The sequence below is a fragment of the Rutidosis leptorrhynchoides genome, chromosome 8, assembly GCF_046630445.1.
Source record: "Rutidosis leptorrhynchoides isolate AG116_Rl617_1_P2 chromosome 8, CSIRO_AGI_Rlap_v1, whole genome shotgun sequence".
NCBI lineage: Eukaryota > Viridiplantae > Streptophyta > Magnoliopsida > Asterales > Asteraceae > Rutidosis > Rutidosis leptorrhynchoides.
The window spans coordinates 107682439-107691174 of NC_092340.1; the positions used below are offsets into that span (position 1 = coordinate 107682439).

Sequence of the window (8736 nt, forward strand, 5' to 3'; positions counted from 1 at the left end):
CTCAAGTTCGTTTGCGGGTGCGTGAAATACCTAGACGAGATATTTTTAAAACACGTATTAACCGGAGATGTTATAAACATATAACGGGATTTAAATAGTTAAACGGAAAAAGGCGGGATGTTACAGTGATGTTGCTAAGCGGTGAAGTTATAGAGTGAAAAAGTATTGTGTGAGAGAGAAAGTGTGTTCTCCGCCACAAGTGACTGAACTCTGTAATGTGGTGACCCAAGGGGTCTATTTATAGGCGTAGATCCTTCATAATTTTTGGATATATGTGTCAGATGCTGGTTGATTCAATTATGCAAAATATATGTAACCGACTTGGGCTTGGCGCTGACATGGCATGTGTGTTGCTCACGAGCTTATTTAAGGGCTTAAGCATAGAAGCTGCCTTCAGGGCTAATGCATGACGCTGGGTGGTCTGGTAAAATCGTAGAACGTTGAATGACTGTTTAATGAAAATTGATATTACTGTTGTATCTTATGCATTTCGAGCGTTCCTTCCGTATAAAAATGATGGTTTTATGCGTGTAGGTGCGATATTTTCCTCTCCGAGTTGTGCTCAAGCTGTAGTTTCTAATATGAACGGGACAAGGATTTTTGATCAACCTATTTATGATGGGTGGCCCAAATGGCGATCTTTTAGTTCCTCTTTCATCCGTAAAACTATACCCAAGTGCCGGTATGTTAATATTTCCCCAAGAGATCTGCCATTTCTTGTTTGGGTCGTAGCGTAGGTTTTAGTTTATGTAATTCTTTTCGATGGAGCCAACACTACAAGAAAAATGGCCATTAGTGACCAATTTTTAGTGACCACTTATTTTTTAGTCACTAATAATTCAATATTAGTTACCATAAAAAAGTGGTCATTAACTATTGGTCACTAAATAATATTAGTGACCAAATAAATACTTGTCACTAAAATTCACATATAGTGACCAAAAAGTGGTCACTTATTTAAAAAAAAAATAGATATCATTAGTAACCATTAGTAACCACATAAAATTTACATATAAAGACCAAACAATGGTCACTTATTTGAAAAAATAGGTATAACAAATTATTTTTCTCAACCGCTACTTAATAAAAATATACTCCGTATGCATAACATATAGTTTGAGTTTTTTTTGCCAAGAAACAATATTATTACATACAGTACTTACTAATTTAACATTTACAGAGATAAAATTTAATATTTAACGGAGTATAAATTTGTTTGACTAATAACTACTCCGTCGTTTATAGCTTATCACTCCCTAACTTTATTATAACTTTATTATAAAATTTTGTTTGACCAACTGCTCGTTTCCTTCCCTTTTAGATTCACCTAAACACTTCATCTTCGTGAATCGATCTCCGAAGACGTACATCGATCTGACGGCATAAATCGCTTATCAACTCCGACGGAATGAATTGCTTATCATCTCCGACGGCATAAATAGCCGGATTCTGGTAATTTCTGATTCGCTTCTTTTCTTTTGCCCTAATATTTTTACAATTAGGGCAAAAGTAAATCTCTGATGTTACATAACAATTGTAATCATAAATAGCTGATCTAGTAGGTATTATGACTCTTTTTCAGCTGTTGAAGCTTTCTCCGCCACTTAATCACCCGGTCGCCTCTTGTGGAAGCTTACTCAACCATTCTCTGTTGAAGCTGGTATATTCTATGGTGTCTCTGTATCAATTTCGTTTATATATGTATATATATAATAAGTTATTATCATTTTTTAGCTGTTCTTCTTCATTAGCGTTTTTGTAGTTTGTATTAATTTATCTGATTGTTTGACTACTTGATATATTGTCTATTAATTTTGTAGTTTGTATTAGTTTATCTGATTGTTTGACTACTTGATACATTTTCAATTAATTTCTACTTTAATCACTAAATAAATACTTGTGTTTAATTGTTTGCATAGGGATTTTTCCAGGAAATTTTGTTTTAACTGATAGTATGGACAAGTCTTGGATGAATATAGTTCATAGGACAAAGGATCCACGATTTGAATCTGGTGTCAATGAATTTCTTAATTTTGCATATCGTGGAAAGAGTAAGTCATCTAAAATTCCATGCCCTTGCAAAATTTGCAATAATTTCCGCCATCATAATAGGAGTAGTGTTTTTTCGCATTTAATGCAAAAAGGGATTACTCATGGTTATGATACATGGGTGTATCATGGTGAGTCTTGTGATGTATCTGATGATAGCGATAATGATATACCATTTGAGGAAGGTGATAGGGCTACTGATGATAGCGATAACGACCTTGATGAAATGTTAGAAAACATAGGTAACGGTATGTGGGGAAATAACTGGAAGAATAGTGATGGATCTTCATCCTCTGATGAAAAAGATTTAGAAAATCTTCGTAAGTTATTTGATGAGTCACGTCAAGAACTCTATAGAGGTTGTAAAAATTATTCAAAATTTTCCTTCATTGTTGCTATTTTACATTTAAAGACAATGAGTGGTTGGTCTATCAAATCCTTTGATGCCTTGCTTGATATCTTTAGAAAAGTTTTGCCAACTCCATCATTAATTCCAAAGAATTTCTACGAAGCAAAAAAATATAGACGTGAGTTGGGATTTCATGGAGAAAAAATACATGCATGTGTTAATGATTGCATTTTATATCGAAATGAGTATAAATATCATACTGTATGTCCCAATTCTGAGTGTAAAGAGCCTCGTTATAGTGGAAGTGATTCAAAGGTACCACGAAAAGTGCTCCGATACTTTCCACTTAAACCGAGGCTTCAAAGGTTGTTCATAGATAAAGAACTTGCTTGTGACATGAGGTGGCATAAAGAGAAGAGAGTGAATGATAATAACATAGCTAGACATCCTGCAGATAGTGAGGCCGTTATTTGTTGGATTTGACATGGCAAAGATAGCCGGTTTAGGGGAGTCAGAATCTCGCATGGCTTTCAGCACCTGAATGTATGACAAGAAGCAAAGATCTGATTTTTAATGAAATAAACAGAAGATTATAACTACATGTAATCCTGATCTTAACTCATTAATTGTGGTTTATAAAGATTCAGAATACTCTTTTAAAGAAGCAAGACACTAAACTTAGAATTATCAAGAGAAAAAGACAGAAAAAAAGTAAGCACCTGTTCATTGAAAATACCTCCAACTCCAGATAAGCCAACAAGGACATGAGGCTTGACCTTTTTTACCTGTGAATCATCAAATGTTAAAGTCCCCGTATGCAGAAGAATTTGTAAAAAAGAAAAAAAAAATCGATTATTTGAAAACATGTACCACTTCAAGGATACCAGATCCCTCCCGAAGACCTACGCTTTCAACCTCTTCGACGGCTTTCGCAAATGGTGCAGCTGATGGGTTAACACCACTTCTCTGTTTTGTGATTAAACCCTGGAATCAAAACTAGAACTTATCAGAAGTGAACACTAGTTTCGTGAACGATCCATAATTAATCCAGAAAACGCTCATTTTTGTGACATGCAGTGTGTTTATTTTATTATATATTTATTTCAATTTTGCAATTAATGAATGATGGAAATTTGGAAGCATACATCTTTATCAATTAAGTAAAACTGGGGTCTTGCTTTTGTTCCTTCCATTCTTGAAACAGCCTGATACACCATATTAAGAACACCAAGCCCTGCACTGAAAAAACAACATACACAATAAGAGGTTTTGTACACTTCTATATAACACCAATAGTCTTAATAATTAACATAAAATACTAACAAAATCGAGTTTTGCACTACCTTCCAGCTCCAACAACAACAATCTTTTGGTTTACAAAGTCAGACAATGATTGACCTTGTGCTCTAACAGTTCCGAGCAGTCCAGCTAACGCAACACCGGCAGTCCCCTAAAATTACAATTAAAATAATCCTTGATATTAACATGAATGTATATTCAGATGTTTTTTTTTACAAAATCAAAACTCAAAATGATAGATAAGCTAACCTGTATGTCATCATTAAACATGCAGTACTTTTTTGAAAAGGTCTGGTCTTCAAAAGTCAAGTAGTACTTTGCTTGTGTATTGATAAGGTCTGGTCTTCAAAAGTCAAGTAGTACCGGTGACTTTCCAAGAAATAACAATATCCGGTTCCAAGATGATGAGTTGTATACACAAGATACAATGCATTCTTTTTCTCCAAGACATGTGAGAAGAGCATATTCTAGTGTGACAATGGACGAAAATGATGAACAAGAGCAGGAAGTTGATTTTGATTCTGATTCTGAGACCGACACAATGGATCCTCAACAAGATGAGAATATTAGTTCAACTTCACATGGTATGTAGTTAATTTAAATAAAGTTTGTTTCATGTGTTAAATTAATTAAAGTCTGATTTGTTAGTCTGTTGTTGTGTTTTTCTTTAATGAATCTATTCAGAAACATCTTTTACCCGGAAAGAGTCTAGGGCTTTGAGACAAAATAGAAAGAGGCGCATGAAAGAGAGAAAATTAGTATTTGAATTTGATGAATTTTCAAGACGAATAGTTGGTGATGATAGCCAATTTTTTATCACCAAGGGCGGATGTTTAATGCGAGAGCATGCAAAGTTTGATGGAACCACTTGGAAAAATCAACCACCTTTATTGAAGACGGATATCATAAAAAAAGTTATGGTAAGTTTTTATTATACTGCAGTTTACATCTTTAATTACTCATGTAATAGTAATAATAATAACAATTTTTTTTTTAGGAAAATTCAAGTTATGATCCAAATTGTTCGACTATGGAACGCGTTATGCAGACACAACTAGGAAACCAACATAAGAATAAACAGTGGAGGCTTCATTGTTATTATGATACATTTCCAACAAAAGCCGATGCACTTACTCATCCCCCAAAGGGTATTAAAGTTCAGGATTGGGTACTTCTTTGTGAGAGGTTTGCAAGTGAGGATTTTCAGGTTTGAACGACAACTTACTTTTATATCAAACTATGAATGCTCATTCTTTTTTACTAGCAAGATCTCGTATGTTGTTTATAGAAGATTCATGACTAGATATAATGAATTCAGACTACAATTATATGTATGTTTTTGCAGAAGGTGAGTGCCAAAAACAAGAAAAACAGAGCATTTAATAAAGTTCCACCGGCTATTGGCACGGTTTCAATTGCAAGGATAGTTGATATGGTGAGTAGCTTTTGTAAACCGTATAAATTGCATTTTTCATTGTTTTGTCCTCTTTTAAGATGTTCATATGAAACAGAAAAGGAGAGAAGGACATGAAGTTTCAGCAATTGATAGATACAAAATTGCTCACTTTTCAAAAAAGAAACAAAAGATGATAAATGAAGAGGCAGAAAACACTTTGGTAATTTTTACTAGAGCATAATTAGAACTAAGTTTGTATTTTAATTAATTAATTTGTTATAATAACAAGCTGATATGCTATGCAGAAACAATTGCATATTGAGGAAGCTAATTCTTCATGTACTGCAGCAGAGATATGCTTGAAAAATCTAAAACGTATTCCTGGATACATAAAAGGGCGTTCAACTTCTACAAAACAGGTTTTGGCTATAGAGAATTTAAGAATGGAGGTAGAGTCTGAAAAGAAAAGATCAACAGCTTTGGAGGAACGGTCAACAGCTTTAGAGGGATTAGTTTGGGGGTTTCAACAAGAGCAATCTCAATTTCTCGAGGAGCAAAAGTACATGAAGGAGGAAATGAAATTTATGAGAGAGGAGTTAGTCCGGTTAACTAAATTGCAACCTCAAGATACTGTAAGTTCAAATAAATCTTAAAAATTTGCATTTTTACTTTGAATTATGTGTAGAAATGGCTTGTATGGCGTAATTATTTAGAGCTTAGGAAGCTTGGCTTACACTAGTTCTTGAAATTCACCTTATAGTGGGTGTAGTGAAAATTTTGTTTAAAGAACATCAGGTATGCTTTATGCTTTATAAGGGCATTGACCATTAGGTACCAAAACCCCATCATATAATTCCAGGTGCTTATCATATAACATCAGATTGCATAATCATTGAAGCTCAATTCAAGGTGTTGTTGGTGCTTAATAGTAAATATTAGTCATAGTCAATATGATTGCATAGTCTACTTCTTGATTGTATTATTTTTTATGTATGCTGTGTAGTTTTATGATGAATCAAACCCCTGTTTTTATCAGCTTTTTAATATTGTCTGCAGGGTACTAAACATCAGTGGGAGAAGCGTAGTAAAAGCTTGGCCAAGAAGAGATCTAGTGCAGCGTAGTCTTATATCTTTCTTCTTTATTATTGTCGATGGTTTTGTGATTTTGTAATTGAAGTTGAAAAACTATTCGATGAGGGATTAGCAAGTACATGCTTGGTTCTACAACTAGTTGTATTAGTTGATAAACTTGGTTATATGAATACTTATTAGTTTGGGTTTTTATGTTTAAATGATTTGTTATATATATTTGTTACCAGGCTGTAGAAAATGATGAATCAAATAGTGATGAGTGACCATTATTTATAAGTATATTTGATCACATATAGTGATATGAGTGACCATTATTTAGTCAAGTGATTAAAATCAGGGACCATGTTTTAGTCACAAATGGTCAAAAATGAGTGACCATTTTTTGGTCACAAACGTTCAACGTGAGTGACCACTTTTTGGTCACAAACGGTCAATATGAATGACCACTTTTTAGTCATAAAGATCAAAATTAGCGACCACTTTTTAGTCACAAACGTTCAATGTGTGTGACCAATTTTTGGTCATAAATGTTCAATGTGAGTGACCATTTTTTGGTCACAAACCGTCAATATGAGTGACCACTTTTTGGTCACAAACGGCCGAGGTGAGTGACCATATTTTAGTCACTAATAATAGTGACCATAAAAAGTGACCATGATATATTAGTCACTATAGTGACCAATTTGAGATTTTGGTCTCTAATTAAATTTTGTGACGGACCTATAGTGACGAAGAGTGACCAAATAATTTTGGTCACTAAATTAACTTAGCGACCATTTTTGTATGATTAGTGACCAAAAAGCCCTCGTCACTAAAACCCATTTTTCTTGTAGTGCAAGTTGAAACGTTTCTATTTTAACTGAAAGGCTATGTTGGCCATTGTTTGTAAGATATGTCCATTTGAGTGCATTCAGGTTTGCACAGATGAATAGACTATGGATCATATTCTAGCTTCTTCAAACTATCCCAACGAGTTTCCTTTGGTTGTTCGGTTGGTGGACAAAACGGACAAATTTTTTAGACATGTTTGGTTGGAGATATGTGTTATTCCTGCCTAATATGCCTTAGAGGATTATGCTAATGAAATCGTTTCTCATTTTGGTGATGTAATCTCATTGGCTAAATCACGAGTTGTTGGGTGTCCTATTGGAGGCCGAGACGTGTTAATTGGTGAGGACGTGTTAATTGCTAATAGTAAGTTTACTCTGCCAGTTTTAGATTTTGCGAACTTGTGTCGGGTTTTAAAGCTTCTTTAGTTGATACCATGTATTGGTTGGAGATTCGGTGGATGAACTGGGTAGCAGAATAATTAATTTTCTTTCCTTTAGTAGGTCTTGTTAACGTTCTTGTCGAGGTGAATTGTGCAAGCTTCAGAATCACATTGCTACAAACGTGTCATCCTCAAATGAAATTGGAAGCACAATAAGAATTAGCGAGCTAAAGAACAAAAAAAAAGGCAGCGATTGATGATGGTGATTTTTCGTTGTGGGACCATGAGATGATCTCGCGTTAGCCAATAGTGCTCAAGGTTTCTTTGAAGGGTTGTCGGAGAGAGGTCTTCTACTTTCGTCTTCAGCTTCTCTTGTTGATAATGTTTCCTTCAATGTGGTATCTTATAAATTTGCTTCTAAATTAGGGGAGTAGGTACATTTTGCTAAAGTTACTGGGAAGTTTTTCAAGCCAGGTTGTAAAAGTCAGAAGTTAGCTTTTGCAGGGGATGACCTTGGCGTGGTTTGATCTTTGCTTGTATTGTTTGCTCCCTCATTTTTAGTTTATTTGTTTGCAAGTTTTTGGTATTTTGGTTTCTATAGTTTGGGCTTGTTGTTGTTATGGTTCGAGGTCCTGTTTATTTTAGCTAGTTATTTTGACTCGAGGTTCTTGTTGTTGTTATGGTTCGAGGTCCTGTTTATTTTAGCTAGTTATTTTGACTCGAGGTTCGCGTTTATTGTAGCTTTGTGTTAAGTTTTAAGTTCGGCTTTACTCCAGTTAAGATCGTCTTTAGATAGCGGTAGGTATTAGTTCGGTTTATGTAGCTTTTTCGTATTGTTTGGTTGTAATTGTTGTTTTTGGTTTTTTTCATAAAAGTGTCACCTAATTCTTTTTATCATTCAAAGCTCCTTAAATTGTATTCGCCGGAATTTTACGGGATATATATATATATATATATATATATATATATATATATATATATATATATATATATATATATATATATATATATAATGATTTCATAAATAATGATTATCTAGTTTTAAAAAAAATCAAAAATAAAATGAAAATTTTTAAGCCCCGCATGATAATGTCATTACAATAATTAATTATATTCAATAAAACTATTAACATGTTAATTGTATACGGAGTAATATATGAAGCATTATGTACAATCTTATGATAAAACACTCTCATGATCATATGTACAATATTTAAAGCATTATGTACAATCTTATGTTAAAACACCCCCATGACAATATGTATAATATTTGAAGCATTATGTACAACCTTATTATAAAACACCAACATGATCATATGTACAAACTTTAAAACATATTGT

General features: G+C 33.6%; 1 long non-coding RNA gene across 1 annotated transcript; it reads right to left on the reverse strand.

Moving 5' to 3' along the window:
* Positions 1 to 2862: 2862 nt before the first annotated feature.
* LOC139862282 (uncharacterized) lies at positions 2863 to 3356 on the reverse strand. The gene is made up of 3 exons (XR_011764118.1): positions 3269 to 3356; positions 3118 to 3183; positions 2863 to 2935 (listed from the first exon to the last, which is right to left on the reverse strand). It is a non-coding gene; the product is annotated as an uncharacterized lncRNA (long non-coding RNA).
* Between the last annotated feature and the right edge of the window lie 5380 nt (positions 3357 to 8736).